General features: G+C 39.0%; 1 protein-coding gene across 1 annotated transcript in view; it reads left to right on the top strand.

Annotated features, from left to right (window-relative positions):
* Window positions 1-24,413, top strand: part of LOC132650056 (uncharacterized) — a 103,061-nt gene that overhangs the window by 54,880 nt on the left and 23,768 nt on the right. The gene's annotated exons all lie outside the window — the stretch shown is intronic.

Genomic DNA, 24,413 nt, shown 5'->3' with positions numbered 1-24,413 from the left:
TTTCTGTTTTTTATCTCTTCCTCACCTAACCCCACACAAACCTTTACATTTAGAACAAAGTAGCTTTCAAAGTTGTTATGATCACAGAATGAAGCATATATTTAGAAAGCCCAATATATTCTGAACCTTTGACAGCAAAGTGTGTATGCTGTATAATTTAGTCCTGCAGGAATTCACCACTGTGTTTGCTGGTTATTTTGGGGATTTGTTCTGATCGTAAGTAATTAGAAAGTCAATTTGCCTTTTTAAAATAAGCTTTCTTGCTGGAGTCCTTGCCACAGAATAAACAGACTTGAATCACTTTCATCAATTGAAGTGCACAATAACTATATTGGGGAATTTTGTATTTATTTTACATTTGCATTTGCTATATTAGAGCTCCAGACAATGAATATATTTTGATGGTCATAGAATAAAGTGATATAACTGGAAGACTAAAGCATAAAATTGCAACAATTAATTGGAAACAGTCTCTGAAAACGTTAAAGGGAATAATTTAACAATCAGATTTTCTAAATTTGGTGGTGATACAAGACATACTCAGTTGCCAACTTTGTTATACTTACAAATTGAGTAAATTCAAATTAAGAGACAATAATATAAGCTCAGGAAATCATTCATCCTATGTAATTGTGGTGGTTTGAAAGAAAATGTTCCTCATAGGCTCATAGGGAGAGGCACTATTAGGAGGTGTGGCTTTGTTGGAGTAGGTGTGGCATGTTGAAAGAAGGGTGTCACTGGGGGTGAAGTTTGATGTCTCATATGTCATGTAGGCCAAATATGACATTCTGTCCTCCTGATGCCTGCTGATGAAGATATAGAACCCTCAGCTCCTTCTCCAGCATCATACCTGCCTGCATATCACAATGCTTAGCATGACAGTAATGGACTAAACTTATAAAACTGTAAGCCAGCCCCAATTAAATGTTTTTTTCTTTATGTGAGTTTCCATGGTCATGATATCTCTTCCCAGCACTAAAATCTTATGACAATAATATATGAATATATCTAATTAATCAAAGTCCTCTTTATATACATGATACTACTATTATGACTTACTTTCTCCTTAGAAGTCAACATCATTTCAAATAGTTAAGTAACCCCCTCTATTATAAACAGATCTGTGAAAAATTTGATAAACTAAAGATCACTGCTGCATTTTCTTTTTCTTTTCTTTTTTTTTTCAATGCAATTTATTCAGGAACCTCGAACAATCATCTGACCCTGGGGAAAGCCAGCCCACTTTAAATAGCCTCTGAGTAGCCAACCTCAGCATGCCACGTGGGCAATGCAGATAGGTCCACATATATGGAAGCAAGCCAGATCCTCAGCCTTAGCCAAATGTGGAGTTGTTTGTGACAGAGAGCACTCACCATCGGGAAGGTGGAAGGCGGAAACCAGCTCCATCTTTAAGGCGCGGCATTATGCAGCTCTCTACAGTTCCCCCTTTTTGTTTTGGACGCATCAGGCAAGAGTAGAGGTCTGATCTCTGATATTAGAAATAAATTGGGACTTTGTACTGATGTTCATTTAGGTGTCATCCACCCAAAGAGCATCAGACCCGTCCGATACCTTTGGACTTGGGGCATCAACCCGCATGCAATCAGACATGCTCTTCTCTGGGTCCAAAGCGGCTGACCCTGAGTGCAGTGCTTAGCCTCGCATCCTGAGCATAACATTTTGGCTTTTTATGGTAGCCAACCATGCTTGGGGAGACTGTCCTGCTTCAATGGCTGTAAAGGCCTGAATGGTCATGGCTGCATTACGCTGTTGTGAGACTCTAATCTTGCATATATACCACAGGCAAACCAAGGAGACCAACACCAGAAGGCCTGCTAACGCTCCCATGCCCGCCCATTCCTTCAGATGATTCATGGCTGCAGCAATCCATGATGATAATCCTGTGGCTAGTCCTGCGTCCACTCTGGTAGAATTTACCATGACAATGGCCACTCTCAGCTGCTTCATCGTAGTATCGAGTTCTCCAGTCCAATTACCTCAAATATAGCAAGACAATTGTTTAGACAGATTTGCAGCACAGGGAAAATTCTCATGTTGTATGCTAGTGACTCAAAGTCCAGCATACTTCCATTGACAGCCAAGTTGAGCGATTTGCCATAGGGTATCAATTTGCTCCTCACTGCTGCATTTTCAATATGTAATATCTCTGCATATATTTGACATCAATTAGATGATTAGTTATTAATTTATTGATAAATAAATTACTAAAACTTTATCTGTGTAACTTACCTTAATCATGACTTTCTAAAGAAAATTTGCTATGTACATCAACAAGGCAAAATAGTTCCTTTGCCATGATAAACTTTTTAGTCTTTCTTTCTTCCTTTCTTTCTTTCTTTCTTTCTTTCTTTCTTTCTTTCTTTCTTTCTTTCTTTCTCTCTCTCTCTCTCTCTCTCTCTCTCTTTCTTTCTTTCTTTCTTTCTTTCTCTTTCTCTCTTTCTCTCTCTTTCTTTCTTTCTTTCTTTCTTTTTTTCTTTCTTCCTTCCTTCCTTCCTTCCTTCCTTCCTTCCTTCCTTTCTTTCTTTCTTTCTTTCTTTCTTGAGACAGGATCTCACTTTGTAGCCTTGATTGGCCTCAGGTTTGTGGCAGTCCTCCTGTGCCTGCCTCCCAAATGTTGGGGTAATAGATATGAGCAATCATGCCTGGCTATGATTAATTTTTTTAGTGGTTCAACATTTTACTCTCAAAAGGCATTCTAGAAACAATGAAGAACCTCATTAATTGAAAAGAGAGTATTATTCTTCAGATCTTCCACTTGTGGTTTCTGGTCAATAGGGAAACTTGAAAAATCTAAGTGAAACTGTTTAAAACATCAAAACCAATCTCATGTTCTGGTGAAAGGCAAAATGTTTGGCTTACAGTCTTAACCTTATATTGATAGAAGAAAACAACCATTAGCCAAATTGGGCATTACACTTATTTCCATTTTTTATTAAAAACTCTTTATGCCTTGAAAAAAAATGAGATTTTCCTCATAAAAACACTAATGCAGGAACTCAGGATTAGTGGTTAAAGACACTTGCACCATCCTAGGGAGATATGAAAGAACCAATTCTCTAACAAGTTGTTTTCTAACTTCCACATACTCCTATGACATGTTCCTCCACACAAGCATAAAAGTACATTTAATTTAAAAACTAAAAAAGTGGCAAAATACTTTTCTAAAAAGACATTGACTTAGAATTTTAATGTAAAATGCAAAGCCTGGAAAAATATTTATAAGATAAAAATTCATTTAAAATAAGGTGTTACTGGGTTTGGTGGTGCATGTTCTATAATCCCAGCACTTGGAAGGCAGAAGCAACTGGCTGTCTCTGAGTCTGACGTTGGCCTATCCTACATAGGGAGTTCCAAAACATCCAGGGCTACATAAGTGAGACCCTGTCTCAAAAAATGTGTTTAATAAAAACAGTAATTAAGATAAAAGGAAATAACTTTCCTCTTGTTAGAGGTCAAGGCAGATAATTATAATTTCAGTGTGTTTAATTCTGTTAGCATTACCTGCTATAACCACTAAAATTAAGCAAATTCATAAATACAAAAATTAATCCAATAATGAGTGAATGGTTATGCATCATACATTTTATGTTGCTACATATCTAGGGTCATATATTTTAAGATTTTGTTCTTGATTTGGTCACCAAAGGGAGTGAATATTGCATTAAAACTGGTGTCAGTGGAGAGTTAAAACTAAGAGATACTAACAATAAAACATATTCATAGTTTTAATTAATACATGCAAGCAAGGCTCTAGTGAAAAGAGGTTCAAATATGATACTTGGAACAAATCAGGGTTCACATTTATTCTTTCTTGTGCTATAATCAGAAAACAGAAGATAGAGCACTGCTTGAAGGCATGCTAGTGGTTTTGTTAGAAAAAAAAACATTTTCCCTATTGATTTCATTTTTTAATCTCATAAAAAATCCATGGAGAATATTAAAGCTTGGTTGTGAACAACTTATAGTAGTATCAACACATTATTTAACATACAACTTTCAGTAATGTTATTGAAAGAAATGCAGTAACCCAAAAACCTACTGTTCAAGCATAGCAGTATATATTTGCCAACCTGCCAATTTCACTAATTGTTATTATACATTTTATATATAATATATAATAAGTATTTTAGCATATATTTATATTATATATAAATATGCATGCAATAGCAACTAGTGTAAAAGATGCCATGAATATTAAAGAGAGCTGGGTGGGTCATATAGGATGGTTTTGAAGAAGGAAAGGGAAGAGAAAAGTGCTCTAATTAAATTATAGTCTCAAAAATTGAGAAAATGAAGTGTATTTTTTATTATATAATAAACCTACTTTATGCTCTTTTTTAATTTTTTTATTGACAATAGAGTCTTCTCTCCTACAAAACAAATACATCCCAACCACAGCTCTCCTTCCCTCCACTCCTCCCAGCTCCCCACCATCACCTCCTCCTTCCCACAGATCCTCTCTTCCTCTGCTTCCTCTTCAGAAAAGAATAGGCCTCCAAGAGAACTGAAGTTTGATTTCATCTTAAACAAATACCCACACAGCATAAATTCACTATGTTTACCAGTAGATGGCAGTGATTAAGTATCTGTTTTACATATCTACCTTCTCTCAGGTGTGAGGAAAAGCCTATATGAAAACTTTTCAGTTGACAGTGGTATAGGTAGTGCTTGTAATAAATTGAAATTTAAATTGTGCAAATAGTCTTCTTTTTATTTTTTTAATTTTTATTTTTATATTAATCACAGGTTATTTACTTTGTATCCCAGTCGTAGCCTCCTCCCTCATTCCCTCCCAATCCCACTCTCCTTCCCTCATCTCCTCCCAGTCCCTTTCCAAGTCCACTGCTAAGGGAGGTCCTCCTCCCCTTCCATCTGACCCTAGCTTATCAGGTATCTCCAGGACTGCCTGCCATGTCCTCTTCTGTGGCCTAGCAAAACTGTTCCTACCTCAGGGGGTGGGGAGAGGTCAAAGAGCCTACCACTGAGTTCATGTCAGAGACAGTCCCTGTTCCCCTTACTAGGGTAACCAACTTGAATACTGAGCTACCATGGGCTACATCGGAGCAGGGGTTCTAGGTTATAGCCATACATGGTCCTTGGTTAGAAAAATAGTCTCATAGAGGGCCCCTGTGCCCTGATATATAGTCTTCTAAAGTAGTTTTAGCAAAAGTGAGAGAGATCATTAGGTAAAAGCACTATATGCCAAGCCTGACTATTTGAGTTTGATTTCTGACATACTGAATGAGATACCTGACACCTGTGATTTTTTTCCTCTGACCTCCACTTGTGTGCCATGGAATGCACACACTCTTCATCTCCCCTTCCACACAGGCACACACACACTCATATATGTATGCATACACACATACATATATATATGCATACATGCATACTGTGCACACAGTAGTAAATAAGTAAAGTGGTTATAATACATTAAACTCTTTCTCTTCAGTGATTAATATTTTAATAATCACGATTTTCCAAAATGCATAAAACCTCCTCAGACTATTATATTACTGAACAATAGTGGGCAGAAATCAGGCTAACAGGATGATTTGAGGATTTGTATAGGATACAACAATATGAGAGCTTTAGGGCTTCATTTCCAAAGTTTTTGATTGCATACTGGAAAGTTTTTATTGTTGAGGCAGGAAAAAACAAACAACAAACCTTACCCAATATTTGGTTTAAGTCTTTTAAAAGTATTAAAGATTGCAAAAGAAGGAATCTAAATTTTGTGTATATGTATGTGCATATTCATGTGTGTGGGTATGTATACAAGTGTGTGTGTGCATGAGTGCTTGCTTATGTGCATACTCTGTTACATAAGTGTGCTTACATGACTGTGACTGGAGGCATGAAGACAATAACTGGCTGCCATTCCTTATGAATCATATTCCTCTCTTTTATAAGATGAATTCTCTCATTTGCCTTCAACAAGTAGGCTAGGATGAGTGGCCAGCAAGTCTCAGGATTCAGCCTGCTTTTGGGTCCCCCACATAAAAATTACATGTGGGTCACCACTTCAGACTTTGCTACTTAGCTTCATGTTTGGTTTTGGGATCATACTCAGTTTTGTTTTGTTTTTTGTTTGTTTGTTTGTTTGTTTGTTTGTTTTTACTTTGTCAGCAAAGCACTTTATTGACAGAACCATCTCCTGAGATCAGGAATGTAGTTTTTATTTGATTTTATTTTTATGTGTGAGTGTTTTGCCTGTGATTGTGTATGTGTATCACATGTGCTCCCAGTAGCTGTGGAGGTCAGAAAAAGATGTTGAATTTTTGAATCTGGAATTAGGGGTGGTTGTGAGCTACCATGTGTATGCTGGAAAGAAAACCAGGTTCCTCTGCAAAGGCACCCAGTTCACTTGGCCACTGAGCTGTCTCCCCAGGAATCTGTTTTTTGTTGTTTTGTTTGTTTTGTTTTGTTTTGTTTTTTAAGCTAGTGGACAGAAATTTGGGTCTCACTGACAACAAACTTTTCTTTTGGCCCATTCTTTCAAATTACCTAAACTTTGGTCTTAAAGACTGTACTATTCATTCACACATGTACATATACATACTGCTTTCAATAAATATGTTAAAGTACTTGAATTTCAAGAAAAAATGTGTATTTGAAGTTCTGACCCTAATTATTTTGGGGATATATGACCAATGTATTATTATTATTTTAATATTTTTAAAATTTTTATTATTAGTTACATTTTATTAACTCTGTATCCCAGCTGCATCCCACTCTGTCATTCCCTCCCAAACCCTCCCTCTCTCCCTCACCTCCTCCCTGCCCCTTTCCAAGCCCACTGATTGGGTAGGACCTCCTCCCCTTTCATTTGACCCTGTTTTATCAGGTATCTTCAGGATTGGTTGCAAAGTCTTCCTCTGTGTCTTAACAGGACTGCTCCTCCTTTGTGGGGTAGGGAGGTCAAAGAGCATGCCATTGAGTTCCTGTCAGAAATAGTCCCTGTTCCCCTTACTATGGGAAACCAATTGGTTACTGAGCTACCACAGGCTACATCCAAGCAGAGGCTCTAAGTTACATCCATACATGGTTCTTGGTTGAATGTCAGTCTCAGAAAAGACCCTTGGGCCCAGATATATTTGGTCCTTGTGGAGCTCCTGTCCTCTCCAGTTCTTACTAACTCTCCCTTCTTCCATAGTTTTGTCTAGGATGCCCCAAATAATAGAATATTATTATTATTATTACCATTATTTACTATTTATTCACTTTGCATTCCACTTGTAACCCCCTGCTTAATTTTCTCCCAGTCCAAACCTAGCTACCTCTTCCGTAGTTCACTGACAGGGGACATCTTCCTCCTCTACTGTCTGACTTTAACCTATCAGGTCCCATCAGGACTCCCTGGATTCTCTTCCTATGTGGGCTGGCTAGGAAACCCAAACAGGAGGAATTGATAAAGGAATAGGCAACCAAGTTCATGTCTCTTCTCCCTTTACTAGGAAACCCACATGGAGACTGCACATGGGCAACATCTGAGCAGGGGACATAGGTCCTTTCTATATATGGTCTTTGGTTGATACATCAGTCTCCGCAGTACCCCATGGGCTTTGAGATTTTTGTCTTTGTTGGTCTCCTCGTGTGGCTCTTGTCCCTCCAGATCCTTTTATATACCCCTTCTTCCATAAGACTCCCTGTGCTCTGTCCAAAGTTTTGTTGTGTGTCTCTGCATCTGATTAAATTCCCTGCTAGTTGGAGTCTTTTAGAAGACATCTGTAGTAGGCTCCAGTCTTATTTCCTCTCTTCTCCTACTCCCAAAGTTTATCCTGTTTGCCCTTCAGAATGAAGAGTAACCATCTTCCCTAGGGTATTCTTTGCTGTTTAGCTTATTTAGATCTGAAGATTTTAGTATGGTTATTATATGGCTAATACCCACTTTTAAGCTAGTATATATCATATGTGTCTTTCTGCTTCTAGAATACCTCACTCAGTATGATATTTTCTAGTTCCATGAATTTGCTTGCAAATTTCATGATTTCCTTGCTTTTAATAGCTGAGTAGTATTCCATTGTGTAAATGTATCACAATTTCTTTTTTTTTTTTTTAATGTGCCACAATTTGTGTATCCATTCTTCACTTCAGGGTCATGTAGGTTGTTTCCACATTCTGGCTATTATGAATAAAGCTGCTATGGACATAGTTGAGCAAATGTCCTTGTTGTATGATATATACCCAAGAGGGGTATAGCTGTATCTAAAGGTAGCACTCTTCCTAATTGTCTGAGAAAGCACCAGATTGATTTTCAAAGTGCTTGTACAAGTTTACATTTCCACCAGCCATGGAGAAGGGTATCTCTTTGTTCACATCCCCTACCGCATGTGTTGTCACTTGAGTTTTTGATCTTAGCCATTCTGATTGGTGTGAGATGGAATATCATTGTGGTTTTAATTTGCATTTTCGTGATGACTAAGGATGTTGAGTACTTCTTTAAGTGTTTCTCTGCCATTCTATATTCCTCTGCTGAGAATTCTCCATTTAGCTCTGTACCACATTTTAATTAGATTATTTGGTTTGTTGGTTTTAATTTTTTTAGTTCCTTATGTATTCCAGATATTAGCCATCTGTCAAGTGAAGATCTTTTCCAAGTCTGTAGGCTATCCTTTTGTTCTGTTGACCATGTCCTTTGCTTGACAGAAGCTTTTCAGTTTCATGAGGTCCCATTTATTGATTTTTGATCTTAGAGCCTGAGGTGCTGGTGTTTTGTTCAGGAAGTTTTCTCTTAAGTCACTGAGTTCAAGGCTTTTCCCTATTTTTCTTCTAACAGATTTAGTGTGTCTGGATTTATGTTGAAGTCTTTGATCCACTTGGACTTAACTTTTATGCAAGGTGATAAGTATGGATCTATTTGCATTTTTCTAATGTAGATATCCAGTTAGAACAACACCATTTGTTGAAGATGCTATCTTTTTTTCCACTGTCTTTTTTTCACTCTCTATGATGTTCCCCCCCCCCCCCGTGTTTACTCCCTGTCAACTAGTTACTTGTTCTGCCTCTTGACCTAGAGTTGACTTTATTTAATCCTGACTTGGTTTAAAGGTGTTTGCTTAACCACACCACAACTAGAAACAAGTTTTTCTAATAAACAACACAATCTCAGGGTGATCAAATGTCCTCCAACATTTCCCCCTTTTTCTCTAAATAAAAAAAGGAAAGATTTTTTTAACTCCAACACAGTAAAACTATTTATAATAATGAAGCTATTTCTGCCAAGCTTTCTACAATGTCCGGCTTGTTTCTTTCTGGCAGTCTTAGGATTACGTATTTTTGAGTTTAAAGTTCTGTAAAATGTTCCTGACAGTCTCATATGAACTCAGCAATTTGAATGTTCTGAGGAGTTTTTATTCTGAAGCTGATCTCTGAGTGGTGTTTGTCGGCGTGGTGGAAATCCAGACTAGGTAGAAAACAGGAGTCAACCCAAAGGTGTCCACTGTTTGCACAGAGCTGATGGCAGAAGTGTCATGGAGCAGTTTTGCCCAGTAGTTAGCATTACCAAAATCCAGGTGGATTCATCGTTGGAGAGCCCCATCATCTTCTTGGAGACCTCAAAGGTTGCTGTTAGGAATTGTAGAAAACTGAAACAATTTAAATGCCATAAATTAAATTTCAGCAGATCACTGAAAGGTTTGAAAACCAAAGTCTACTTTACATTCCCATCAGCAATGGAGGAGGGTTCCCCTTTCTCCACGACCTCTCCAACATGTGTTATCACTTGAGTTTTTCATCTTGGCCATTCTGATGGGTGTAAGGTGAAATCTCAGGGTCGTTTTGATTTGCATTTCCCTAATGGCTAATGAGGTTGAGCATTTCTTTAAGTGTTTCTTTGCCATTCGATGTTCCTCTTTCAAGAATTCTCTGTTTAGCTCTGTTCCCCATTTTTTAATGGGATTACCTGGTTTGCTGCTTTTCAGCTTCTTTAGTTCTCTGTATATACTGGATATTAGCCCTCTGTCAGATAAAGCGTTGGTGAAGATTCTTTCCCAATCTGTAGGCTGTTGTTTTGTTTGATGACAGTGTCTTTTGCTTTACAGAAGCTTTTCAGTTTCATGAGGTCCCATTTATTGATTGTTGCTTTTAGAGCCTGTGCTGTTGGTGTTCTGTTCAGGAAGTCGTTTCCTGTGCCAATGAGTTCTAGGCTGTTCCCCACTTTTTTTTCCAACTGATTTAGAGTATCTGGTTTTATGTTGAGGTCCTTGATCCACTTTGACTTTAATTTTGTGCAGGGTGCGGACACAGGCGAAGATGATCAATCCTCATTTAGAAAGACAAATGGGATGTGCATTGAACGTATGACAGGAGTCTACCACAAAAGGCATCTGAAAGACTCTACCTAGCAGTGTTTCAAAGCAGACACTAAGACTCATAACCAAACCCTCAGCAGAGTGAAGGGAATCATATGAAAGAAGGGGAGTTAGTAGGATATGGAAAGGATAGGAGCACTACAAGGACCAAATATATCGGGGCACAGGGTCTTTTCTGAGACTGACACTCAACCAAGGACCATCTATGGATATAACCTAGAACTTCTGCTCAGATGTGGCCCGTGGTAGCTCAGTAACGAAGTAGTTTTCCAAAGTAAGGGGAACAAGGACTATTTCTAACAGGATCTCAAGGGCAGGCTCTTTGACCCCCCCCCCCCCCCAGGGGAGGAGCAGTCCTGTTAGGCCACAGAGGAGGACTTTGCAGCCAGCCCTGAAGATACCTGATTAAACAGGGTCAAATGAAAGGGGAGGAGGTCCTCCCCTATCAGTGGACTTGGAAAGGGGCAGGGAGGAGACCAGGGAGGGAGTGTGGGGTTGGGGAGGGAATGAGGGAGCAGGATACAGCTGGGACACAGAGTTAACAAAATGTAACTAAAAAGAAAAATAAAATTAAAAAAAAGGAATACAAAATAAAAAGAAAAAAAAAAAAGAAAAAAGAAAACCACAGTCTATTAAGTGCATAAAAAAGTACACAAACTTTGTTCCTAGTTACTGGCTCAAACCTGAAAACTCATACAGTAAGCTTGATGAGGCATATTTCTAGAATTAATTAGTACTTCGTATAACTACTAGTATCACAACAGAAAGTTTATAATCTTGAAGATTTTCTAATAATATTGATACCTAAAAAAAGCTTTAAAGAATCAAATGAAACCCAAAAGTTTATGAAATTAATGGCAATAGAATAGGCACCTTTTTTCTGTTTTCCTCTGTCTATACTGGGAATATATTAATATGAGATGGAGATTTTAGATTTTCCTTTTATAAAAATGCATGGGTTTAGAGAAAGAAAGAGCCATGCTCTAAACACAAAGATAGCATTAAGGGTTTTAAAAATTTTTTAAATAATTTTTTTTATTTTTCTATTATTTTACTTTTTATTCATTTTATATCTCAGCTGAACTCCCATCCTTCCTTCTCTTCTAACTCTATACTCCCTCCCTCTTCTCCTCCAATGCCCCTCCCCAAGTCCTCCCCTATAAGCTGTTCTTGGTTGGAGTATAAGTCTCAGAAAAGACCCCTATGTCCAGAATTTTTGGTTCTGTTGCTCTCCTGTGGAGTTCATGTCCCCTCCATGTCTTGAATCTCCCCTTTGTTTCTTAAGATTCCCTACACTCTGCCCAAAATTTGACTATGATTCTCAGCATCTGTTTTGATACCTTGCTGGGTTGACTCTTTCAGAGGTTCTCTATAGAAGGCTTCTCTCCTGTTCCCTGTTTTCTCCCCGTTCTGATGTCCATCCTGTTTGCCTTTCTGAATGAAGATTGATGTAAACTTATACAACCACTTTGGATATCAATCTGGCACTTTCTCAGAAAATTAGGAATAGTGATAACTCAATATACAGCTATAACACTCCTGGGTTTATACCCCAAACAGGCTCCACCATTCAGTAAGGACATTGCTCAACTATGTTCATAGCAGCTTTATTCATAAGAGCCATGATCTGGAAACAACCCAGATATCCCTCAACTGAGGAATAGATACAGAAGTTGTGGTACATGTACACAATGGAATACTACTCAGCAATTAAAAAGAAGGGAATCATGAAATTTGCAGACAAATGGATGGAACTAGAAAAGATCATCCTGAGTGATGTATCCTAGAAACAGAAAGACATACATAGTACATACTCACATATAAGAAGATATTAGCCATATAATATAGAATAAACATACTAAATTCTATGGTCCTAAAGAAGCTAACAACAAGGAGGACCCTAGGGAAGAAGCTGTAACCTCATCCCAAAGGGCAAACTGGATAGACATGGGAAGTAGGAGAAGACAGGAAATAGGACAGGAGCCTTCCACATTGGGCCTCTGAAAGACTACGCATCAGGATATTGAAGGAGATACTGGGACTCATAGCTAAACTTTGGGCAGAGTGCAGGAAACCTTATGGAAGAAGAGGGGGATAGAAAGACCTTGAGGGGACAAGAGCTTTACAAGGAGACCAACAGAGTAAAAAGTTGGGCTCAGAGGATCCTGCAGAGAATGATACTCCAACCAAGGATCATGCATGGAGAGGACCTAGACTCCCTGCTCAGATGTAGTCCACAGGCTGCTAAGTTTCCAAGTGGGTCCCTAATAAGGGGATCATGGGCTGTCTCTGGTAAGAACTCAGTGATGGGCTCTTTGATCACCTCTCCTGGGGTGGGGGGTGTACATACTTGCCAGGCCACAAAGGAAGATGATGTAATCAGCCCTGATGAGACCTGATAGACTAAGGTCACATAGATTGTGAAGAGGTCCTGCCCTATCAGATACTAGGGAAGGGGCATAGGAGTGAAGAGGGAGGTTGGCTGGGACTGGGAGGAAACTAGGGTGGGCTACAGCAGGGATACAAAGTGAATAAATTACAATTAATCAATTAATTAATTAAAAAAAAATCAGCTAGTGTTGTTGTTTTTCCCAGTTTTGTTCTTCTTGCTTAAGATTCCTTAGGTTGAGAGAGAGAGAGAGAGAGAGAGAGAGAGAATGCATTTGTGTTTTTTGTATTTGTTTTTGTCTGCATCAGTGTATGCCTCATGTGTGTGGATGCCCACAGAGGGTACTGGATATTCTAGAACTAGACCTGCAGGTAGTTAACTATCTGATGTAGATGATGGGAATCAAATTTTATTGGCAGGAGAACAAGTTTGTTCATATAAAATGAACTAGACACCTACATAATATCAAAATTAACTTAGAATTGGTAAACAATCTAAATATAAGAGCTAAAAGACATTGTTTAGTAGATTACAGTTATATATTTTTCTTGGCTTCTGTTTAAACAATGGTTTCTTAGATGTGAAGACAATCAAGAAACTGATTTCTTAGATGTGGAATCATACACAAAGTTGGCCAAAAAAATTTAAACTAGAAATAAGCAAAGTATAAATCTTTGTGTTTCAAAGGTCAGCAGGAAGAAAGTCACCCAGTCAGTGACAGAAACTTAGGAGCATCATTTGTTTGATGATGAACTTGTATATAGAATTACAACCCAAAATGAAAAAAAAAAAACCAATTAAAATTGACAGTCTGTGAATAAAATTATCACTAATTAATATGTATAAATGAACAATAAATGCATTAAAAGAACGTCAATATCAATAGTTATTAGAGGGATGAAAACTGGAACCATAATGAGAAGCTATGTCACACATTCTAGGATAGATAAAATAAAAGAGAAAAGGAGGAGATTTTTTAATTGGAAATTTTTGTACTGCTATTGGGAATGTACAATAGCATAGCAGTTTTAGAGAACCAGTTTGTCACTTGCTCATAGAGTTATCCACAGTGTTACCACAGGACCTAGAATTATACTTCTAAACATATAACCAGGAGAATTGGAAACAGTCAAATAATATTTTATTCAGGAATATTTATTCTATAGCAAAGTCAAGATAAGCAAACTAAGGAACCAAAACATACATCCATTAATACACAGACAAAATATGACATATTCATGTAATGAAATATTATTTGGTAATAAAAATATAGAAATCCTGATATATGTTACAACATGGACAACCATTGATAATATTGCAGTAGATGAAAATGTCAGTAAGTCTTAAAGGATTACAGATTTCATTATTCCACTTATATAAAATTACCAGAAGTTCTACACAGTCAGAAAATAGATTGATAATTTTCTAGGACAGGAGTATGCAGTAAGATTTGAGAAGAAATGAAGGATGATGCTTATAAGTACAGAGTTTTGTTTTTGAGTTGATGAAAAAATGTTCTACAATAATACAAACAAGTACACAATTCTATGACTATACTGAAAACAATGAATTGCTTACTTTGAGTAGATGTCTTCTATACTGTTAATAACATCTTAATTAAACTGTTTTTAGAAAAGATAATTGCAGTTGTCCAAGAATTTTTTACTTTTATATTGCATGTCCTGTCCTATTTTAACTATTTTATGTTTTGTCTTACATGTGTTGCCTACTGAGACCAAAAGAAAAAAAAAGCATGAAGTCTCAGTGAATGGACATACAGTTTGTCATGAGCCACTTTGTGGGTGCTGGGATTTGACCCAGGTCCTTTGGCAGAGTAGCCAGTTATATTAACTGTAGAGCCATCTCTACAGTAGTTCCTTCTAGCTGATGTTTAAAGCTCTTCATCCACATCTTCTCAATTTACTTGCTCACTATACCTTGGAAACAGAGACTAGACTGTTCTGTTTTTTTTTTTCTTTTTGACCTGTGATCCTTTCCATTCAGACTACAAGTTCTGTGCCTTGTCTGTCTCTGTGTTCATATCATTAAAATATAGAACATACATGGAGAAAAGTATAATATTAATAACAGAGGAAAAACAACCCTAGATTAAAAAACATTCTTTTAAACAATTTAGATGAAAAGGTATACCTCACCAAGCATTGGCATCTGGATTTCACATATCTTATTTAATTCTCACAGCAGAAACTTCTGTAGTTGATACTATTAATAATATATTGAAATAAAATTCCAGAACCTTTAGTTTGTTAATATGGTGGATTACATTGATGGACTTCCATATATTGAACAACCCTTACATGCCTGGGATGAAGCCTACTTGGTCATGGTGGATGATATCTTTTGTGTGTTCTTGGATTCCATTTGCAAGTATTTTCTTGAGTATCTTTGCATCAATGTTTATAAGAGAGATCGGTCTGAAGTTCTCTCTTTTTGTTGTTGGATCTTTGTGTGGTTTAGGTATTAAGGTGACTGTGACTTCTTTTGCTCTCCTTGTGAAGCTCCTGTGCCCTCCAGGTCTTTCTATCTCCCCCTTCATTCATAAAATTCTCTGCACTCTGCCAAAGTTTGGCTATGAATCTCAGCAACTGCTGAGTAGAGTCTTTCAGGCTCCTGTCCTGTTCCCTGTTTGCTCCCTCTTCCAATGTCCATCCCATTTGCCTTTCTGAGTGAGGACTGATGATGTTACCCAGGGTCCTCCTTCTTGCTCCTTTTATTATTAATTAGAGTTTATTCATTTTGTATCCCAACTATAGCTCCTCCCTTTCCCCCTCTTAATCCCACCCTTCCTCCTTCTTCTCTTCCCTGCCCCTCTCTAAGTCCACTGATACGGAGGTTGACCTGCCCTTTTATCTGACCCTAGTTTTATCAGGTCTCATCAAGACTGGCTGCAATGTCCTCCTCTGTGGTCTAACAAGACTGCTCCTCCATGGGGGGGGGGGGTCAAAGAACCGTCACTGAGTTCACGTCAGAGACAGTTCCTGTTCCCCTTACTATGGTACCCACTTGGGTACTGAGCTACCATGTGCTATATCTGAGCAGGGTTCTAGGTTATATCCATACATGTTCCTTGGTTGGAGAATCAGACTCAGAAAAGACCCCTGTGCCCAGATATATTTGGTCCTGTGGAGCTCCCGTCCTCTCCAGGTCTTACTAACTCCCCCTTCTTTCATGATTCCCTGCACTCTGCCCAAGTTTTGGTTATGAGTCTCAGCATCTGCTTTGATACACTGCTAGGTAGAGTCTTTCAGAGGCCCTCTATGCTAGGCTCTTGTTGTGTTTCTTGTTTTCTCTTACTTCCAACGTAGATCCCATTTTTCTTTTAAGTGAGGGAGGATTGATCAACTTATCCCAGAACCTCCTCCTTGTTTAGCATCTTTTTTTAATTTAAATTCTATTTTTATGTTAATCACAGGTTATTTTACTTTGTATCCCAGCCATAAACCATTCCCTCATTCTCTCCCAATCCCACCCTCCCTCCCTTATCTCCTCCCTGTCCCTTTCCAATTCCACTGCTAGGGGAGGTCCTCCTCCCTTCCATCTGACCCTAGCTTATCAGGTATCTCCAGAACTGGCTGCCATGTCCTCCTCTGTGGCCTAGCAAGACTCTTCCTCCCTTGGGGGGAAGGGGAGATAAAGGAACCAGTCTTTGAGTTCATGCCAGAAATAGTTCCTGTTCCCCATATTAGGGAAACCCACTTGGTTAATGAGCTACCAGGGACTACATCGGAGCAGGAGTTCTAGGTTATAGCCATACATGGTCCTTGGTTGGAGAAACTGTCTCATAGAGGGTCCCCATGCCTATGATTCTCTGCACTATGCCCAAGGTTTGTGTATGAGTCTCTGCATCTGCTTTGATACGCTGCTAGGTAGATTCTTTCAGAGGCCCTCTGTGGTAGGCTTCTGTCCTGTTACTTGTTTTCTCCTACTTCCCCTGTCCATCACATTTGTCTTTTTAAGTGAGGATTGATCGTCTTACCCCAGGTCCTCTTTCTTGTTTGTCTTCTTTAGGTGAACATATTTTAGTATGTTTATCCTATCTTATAGGTCTTGTACCCACTCATAAGTGAGTATATACCTCGTGTGTCTTTCTGCTCCTGAGATACCTCACTCAGGATAATCTTTTCTAGATCCCCCCATGTGCCTGCAAATTTCATGATTTCCTTGTTTTTTAATTGCTGAATAGTATTCCATTGTGTAAAAGTTCCACAATTTCTGTATCCATTCCTCCACTGATGGACATGTGAGTTGTTTTCAGGTTCTGGCTATTACGAATAAAGCTGCTAGAAACATGGTTGAGCAAATGTCCTTGTGTCCCTGAGCAAATTTTGGATATATGCCTAAACGTGGTATAGCTGGATCTTGAGGAAGCACTATTCCTATTTGTATGAGAAAGCACCAGATTGCTTTCCAAAGTGGTTGTACAAGTTTACCTTCCCAACAGCAATGGAGGAGGGTTCCCCTTTCTCCACAACCTGTCCAGCAAGTGTTGTCACTTGAGTTTTTAACCTTTGCCATTCTGATGTGTGTAAGGTGAAATCTCAGTGTTGTATTTATTTGCATTTCCCTGATGACTAAGGATATTGAGAATGTCCTTAAGTGTTTTTCTCTACCATTCGATATTCCTATATTGAGATTTTCTGTTTAGATCTGTACCCCATTTTTTAGTTGTATTACTTGATTTGTTGCTGTTTAACTTCTTTTTTTAAATTTTTTATTTAACAATTATTAATTACACTTTATTCCTTTTGTATCCCCCCATAAGCCCCTCCTTCCTCCCCTCCCGGTCCCCCCCTCCCCTCCTTTCTGCATGCATGCCTCTCCCCAAGTCCACTGATAGGGGAGGTCCTCCTCTCCTTCTTTCTGATCTTTTTTTTGTTGTTGTTGTTCTTCTTTTTTTTTTTCAATGCAGTTTATTCAGGAACCTTGAACAATCTTCTGACCCTGGGGAAAGCCAGTCCACAGCTTAAAATAGCCTCTGGGTAGCCAACCCCAACGTGCCTCGTGGGCAATGCAGATAGGTCCACATACACGGAAGCAAGCCAGATCCTCAGCCTTAGCCAAATATGGAGTTATTTGTGACAGAGAGCACTCACCATTGAGAAGGTGGAAGGCAGAAGCCAGCTCCATCTTTAAGGCTCTGCATTACGCAGCTCTCTACAGTTTCCCCTTTTTGTTTTAGATGCATCAGGCAAGAGTAGAGGTCTGATCTCTGATATTAGAAATAAATTGGGACTTTGTACCAATGTTCATTTAGGTGTCATCCACCCAAAGAGCATCAGATCCGTCCGATACCTTTTTCTTAGAGGCGGGACCTGGGGCATCAACCTGCATGCAATCAGACATGCTCTTCTCTGGGTTGAAAGCGGCTGACCCTGAGTGCAGTGCTTAGCCCCGCATCCTGAGCATAACATTTTAGCTTTTTATGGTAGCCAAACATGCTTGGGGAGACTGTCCTGCTTCAATGGCTGTAAAGGTCTGAATGATCATGGCTGCATTACGCTGTTGTGAGACTCTAATCTTGCATATACACCACAGGCAAACCAAGGAGACCAACACCAGAAGGCCTGCTAACGCTCCCATGCCCGCCCATTCCTTCAGATGATTCATGGCTGCAGCAATCCATGATGATAATCCTTTGGCTAGTCCTGCGTCTGCTCTGGTAGAATTTGCTGTAACAATGGCCACTCTCAGCTGCTCCTTCATAGTATCGAATTCTTCAGTCCAATTATCTAAAATATAGCTAGACAATTGTTTAGACAGATTTGCAGCATGGGAAAAATTCTCATATTGTATGCTAGTGACACAAAGTCCAGCATACTTTCCTTGACAGCCAAGTTGAGCGATTTGCCTTAGGGTATCAATTTGCTCCTGCACAAGGTCAATCCTCTGATTGAACACCATCAAGTCTCCTTTTAGTTGAGCATTAATTCCTTTTTGTACATCTAAAGCATGAACTATATTGGCTAAAAGATTATTTAGGGTCTGAGCAGTCTGCATAGTATGACTCATGGCTAATGCCGCGGTGGTAGCTCCTCCAACAGCCGCCAATGAGATGGCAGTAACAATGGTGGCTGTAATTCCAAGATCCCTTTTTTGTCTGAAAAGAGTCATAGCGTGAGAGGCATCAACGGGCACAGGCACCCAGCGAGGCATGCGAATAACCAGGGCATACCTAAATTCACTAGCATTCCAGCATTGGGCAAAAAAGCAAGTATCATCACCACAATTACTTGGCTCTATCTGGCTAACAATGAATAAAAATGGGGGATATAGACAAACAGGTATGGACTTATAGGAAATATTATGAGAAGCCTTAACCCCCTCGTTGGAACATCCTGCATCAGTTCTAGAACTAGCAGTGGTGGTGTCCGAGGTCTGAGTAGGTTCAGGAGACCATTGCCCCCAGGGGCGAGACGTGCTCCATGTAAATTGACTAACTCCATGTTTTCCTCCACTTTTGAAAGTCATTTAAGGTTCTTAAATTATCTTTTCTTTCTTTTTTTTTTTTAAATTTTTCATCAATTACACTTTATTCATTCTGCATCCCCCATGAGCCCCTCCTTCCTCCCCTCCCGATCCCAAACTCCCTCCCCTTTCTGCATGCATGCCACTCCCCAAGTCCACTGATAGGGGAGGTTCTCCTCTCCTTTCTGATCTTATTCCATCAGTTCACATCAAAAGTGGCTGCATTGTCCTCTACTATGGCCTGGTAAGGCTGCTCCCCCTCAGGGGGAGGTGGTCAAAGAGCAGGCCAGTCAGATTATGTCAGAGGCAGTCCCTCTTCACATTACTATGTAACCCACTTGGAGACTGAGCTTCCCTGGGCTACATCTGTGCAGGGGTTCTAGGTTATCTCCATGAATAGTCCTTGGTTGGAGTATGAGTCTCTGGGAAGTTCCCTGTGTTCAAATATTCTTGTTCTGTTGCTCTCTTTGTGGAGGCCCTGTCCTCTCCAGCTCTTACTATTCCCCAGTTCTTACATAAAATTCCATTCACTCTGCCCAACAGTTGCCCATCAGGCTCAGCATCTGCTTTGATAGTCTGTAGGGCAGAGGCTTTTAGAGGCCCTCTGTGGTAGGTTCCTAGTTTATTTCCTGTTTTCTTCTTCTGGCTTTCAGTAGTCCTCTGTAGAAGGTTCCTAGGTTGTTTCCTGTTTTCTTCTTCTTCTGATATCCATCCTCTTTGTCTTTCAGGATGGGGATTGACCGTTTTAGGTAGGGTCCTCTCTCTTGCTTTGTTTCTTTAGATGCAGATTTTAGTGGGTTTGTCTTATGTTGTATGTCTATATGAGTAAGTATATACTGTGTGTGTCTTTTTGCTTCTGGGACAACGTACTCAGGATGATCCTTTCCAGGTCCCACCATTTACCTGCAAATTTCATGATTTCCTTATTTTTCATTGCTGAGTAATATTCCATTGTATAGATGTATCACAATTTCTGCATCCATTCTTCAGTTGAGGGGCATCGGGGTTGTTTCCAGCTTCTGGCTATTAGAAATAAAGCTGCTACAAACATGGTTGAGCAAATGTCCTTTTTGTGTACTTGTGCCTCTTTTGGATATATGCCCAGGAGTGGTATGGCTGGATCTTGAGGAAGCGCTATTCCTAATTGTCTGAGAAAGCGCCAGATTGATTTCCAGAGTGGTTGTACAAGTTTACATTCCCACCAGCAGTGGAGGAGGGTTCCGCTTTCTCCACAACCTCTCCAGCATGTGTTGTCACTTAAGTTTTTGATCTTGGCCATTCTGATGGGTGTAAGGTGAACTCTCAGGGTTGTTTTGATTTGCATTTCTCTAATGGCTAATGACGTTCAGCATTTCTTTAAGTGCTTCTCTGCCATTCAATATTCCTCTACAGAGAATTCTCTGTTTAGCTCTGTTCCCCATTTTTCAAGTGGATTACTTGCTTTGCTGCTTTTCAGCTTCTTTAGTTCTTTATACATACTGGATATGAGTCTTCTGTCAGATAAAGGGTTGGTGAAGATTCTTTCCCAATCTGTAGGCAGTCGCTTTGTTTTGATGACGGTGTCCTTTGCTTTGCAGAAGCTTTTCAGTTTCATGAGGTCCCATTTATTGATTGTTACTCTTAGAGCCTGTGCTGTTGGTGTTCTGTTCAGGAAGTTTTCTCCCGTGCCAATGAGTTCTAAGGTATTCCCCACTTTTTTTTTCAACCCGATTTAATGTGTTTGGTTTTATGTTGAGGTCTTTGATCCACTTGGACTTCAGTTTTGTGCAGGGTGATAAGTATGGATCTATTTTCATTTTTCTACATGTAGACCTCCAGTTGGACCAGCACCATTTGTTGAAGATGCTATCTTTTTTCCATTGTATGGTTTTGGCGTCTTTGTCAAAGATCAGCTGTCCATAAGTGTGTGGGTTCATTTCTGCGTCCTCTGTTCGGTTCCATTGATCTACCATTCTGTTTCTATGCCAGTACCATGCAGTTTTTAAAACTGTTGCTCTATAGTACAACTTAAGATCAGGGATGGAGATACCTCCAGGAGATCCTTAATTGTAGGGGATTGTTTTAGCAATTCTAAGTTTCTTGTTATTCCATATGAAGTTGAGAATTTTTCTTTCCATGTCTGTAAAGAATTGTGTTGGTAATTTGATGGGAATTGCATTGAATCTGTAGATTGCTTTTGGTAAGATGGCCATTTTTACTATGTTAATCTTGCCAAGCCATGAGCATGGGAGATCTTTCCATCTTCTGATATCTTTTTCTAATTCTTTCTTCAGAGATTTGAAATTTTTTTCATACAAGTCTTTGACTTCCTTGGTTAGGGTTACTCCGAGGTACCTTATGTCATTTGTGGCTATTGTGAAGGGTGTTGTTTCCCTAATTTCTTTCTCAGCCCTTTTGTCTTTTGTATACAGGAGGGCTACTGATTTTTTTTAGTTAATTTTGTGTCTGGCCACTTTGCTGAAGGTGTTTATCATCTGTAGGAGTTCCCTGGTAGAGTTTTTGGGGTCACTCACGTATACTATCATATCATCTGCAAATAGTGATAATTTGACTTCTTCCTTTCCAATTTGTATCCCCTTGATCTCCTTCAACTGTATTAATGTTCTAGCAAGGACTTCCAGAACTATGTTGAAGAGATATGGAGAGAGTGGGCAGCCTTGTCTTGTCCCTGATTTCAGTGGGATTGCTTTAAGTTTCTCTCCGTTCAGTTTGATGTATATTGCCTTCACTATGTTTAGATATGTGCCTTGTATCCCTGATCTCTCCAATACTTTAAACATGAATGGATGTTGGATTTTGTCAAATGCTTTTTCAGCATCTAGGGAGATTATCATGTGGTTTTTTTTTTCTTTCAATTTGTTAATATGGTGGATCACATTGATGGATTTCTGTATATTGAACCACCCCTGCATACCTGGGATGAAGCCTACTTGGTCATGGTGGATGATATCTTTGATGTGTTCTTGTATTCGGTTTGTGAGTATTTTGTTGAGTATTTTTGCATCAATGTTCATAAGGGAGATTGGCCTGAAGTTCTCTTTTTTTGTTTGGGTCTTTGTGAGGTTTAGGTACCAAGGTGACTGTGGCTTCGTTGAATGAGTTTGGTAATGGAGCTTCTGTTTCGATTTTGTGGAATACTTTGAAGAGAACTGGAATTAGCTCTTTTTTGAATGTCTGGTAGAATTCTGCGCTGAAACCATCAGGTCCTGGGCTTTTTTTGGATGGGAGACTTTCGATGACTGCTTCTATTTCCTTGGGGGATATAGGACTATTTAATTGATTTACCTGGTCCTGATTTAGCTTTGGTAAGTGGAATCGATCAAGAAAATTGTCCATTCCCATTTAAATTTTCAAATTTTGTTGCGTATAGACTTTTGAAGTAAGTCCTAATGATTGCTTGGATTTCCTCAGTGTCTGTAGTATGTCCCCCTTTTCATTTCTGATTTTGTTGATTTGGATGGTGTCTCGCTGCCTTTTAGTTAGCTTGGCTAAGGGTTTGTCTATCTTGTTGATTTTCTCAAAGAACCAGGTCTTGGTTTCTTTGATTCTTTGAATTGTTTTATTTGTTTCTAATTGATTGATTTCAACCCTTAGTTTGATTATTTCCAGCCGTCTGCTCCTTCTTGGTGTGTCTGCTTCTTCTTTTTCTAGGGTTTTTAAGTGAGCCATTAAGTTGCTTGAATGCACTGTCTCAAATTTCTTCTTGAAGGCACTTAGTGCTATGAACTTTCCTCTTAGCACTGCCTTCGTTGTGTCCCACAAGTTTGGGTATGTTATGTCTTCATTTTCATTGAGTTCTCGGAAGATTTTAATTTATTTCTTTATTTCTTCCCTGACCCAGCTGTCATTTAATAGCAAGTTGTTCAGTTTCCACGTGCATGTAGGCCTTTTGGTATTTCTGTTGTTACTGAGGTCCAGCTTTATTCCATGGTGATCAGACAGGATACAAGGCATTATTTCAATCTTCTTGTATTTGTTGAGGCTTGCTTTGTGACAAACTATGTGGTCTATTTTGGAGAAGGTTCCATGAGGTGCTGAGAAGAAGGTAAATTCTTTTGTGTTTAGGTGTAAGGTTCTGTAAATGTCAGTTAGGTCCATTTGATTCATGACCTCTGTTAGAGATATTGTTTCTTTGTTTAATTTCTGTTTTGTTGACCTGTCCTTTGTTGAGAGTGGGGTGTTGAAGTTCCCACTACTAGTGTGTGTGGATCTATGTGTGGTTTAAGTTTTATCAATGTTTCTTTCACAAATGTGGGTGCCCTTGTATTTGGGGCATAGATGTTCAGGATTGTGATGTCTTCTTGGTGGAATTTTCCCTTGATGAGTATGAAGTGTCCTTCCCCATCTCTTTTGATTAATTTTGGTTGAAAGTTTATTTTATCAAATATTAGAATGTCTACTCCTGCTTGCTTCTTGGGTCCATTTGCTTGGAAAGCCGTCTTCCATCCCCTTACCCTCAGGTAATGTCTATCTTTGTGACTTAGGTGTGTTACTTGTATACAGCAGATTGCTGGGTTTTGTTTACGCATCCATTCTGTTAGTCTTTGTCTTTTTATTGGAGAATTAAGTCCATTTATATTGAGAGAGATTAATGACCAGTGGCTGTTAGATCCTTTGAATTTGATGTTGGCTGTGGTCATAAGGTTTTGTGCTTGGTTGCTTTTTGTTTTACTGTAGTGGGGTTATTTATTTCCTGTGTTTTCTTGAATGTAGCTAGTTTTCGTGGGTTGTATTTTCCCTTCCAGTGTCTTCTGTAATGCTGGATTTGTATGTAGGTATTGTTGAAATTTGTTTTTGTCATTGAATATCTTGTTTTCTCCGTCTATTAGGACGTAGAGTTTTGCAGGGTATTGTAGCCTGGGCTGACATCTGTGTTCTCTTAGGGTCTGCATGATATCCATCCAGGCCCTTCTGGCTTTCATAGTCTCTGTTGAAAAGTCAGGTGTGATTCTAATGGGTTTGCCATGATATGTTACTTGGCATTTTTCTCTTGCAGCTTTTAGTATTTTTTCTTTGTTCTGTATACTTACAGTTTTGATTATTATGTGGCGGGAGGATTTTCTTTTCTGGTCTAATTTATTGGGTGTTCTATAGGCCTCTTGTATTCTTATTGGCCTCTCCTTTAAGTTGGGGAAATTTTCTTCAATGATTTTGTTGAAAATATTTTCTGGGCCTTGGTGCAGGGAATCTTCTTTTTCCTCTAT

The sequence above is a fragment of the Meriones unguiculatus genome, chromosome X, assembly GCF_030254825.1.
Source record: "Meriones unguiculatus strain TT.TT164.6M chromosome X, Bangor_MerUng_6.1, whole genome shotgun sequence".
Lineage (NCBI taxonomy): Eukaryota > Metazoa > Chordata > Mammalia > Rodentia > Muridae > Meriones > Meriones unguiculatus.
Note: the sequence above shows the minus strand (reverse complement) of the source record. Positions and strands in the feature narration are given on the sequence as shown.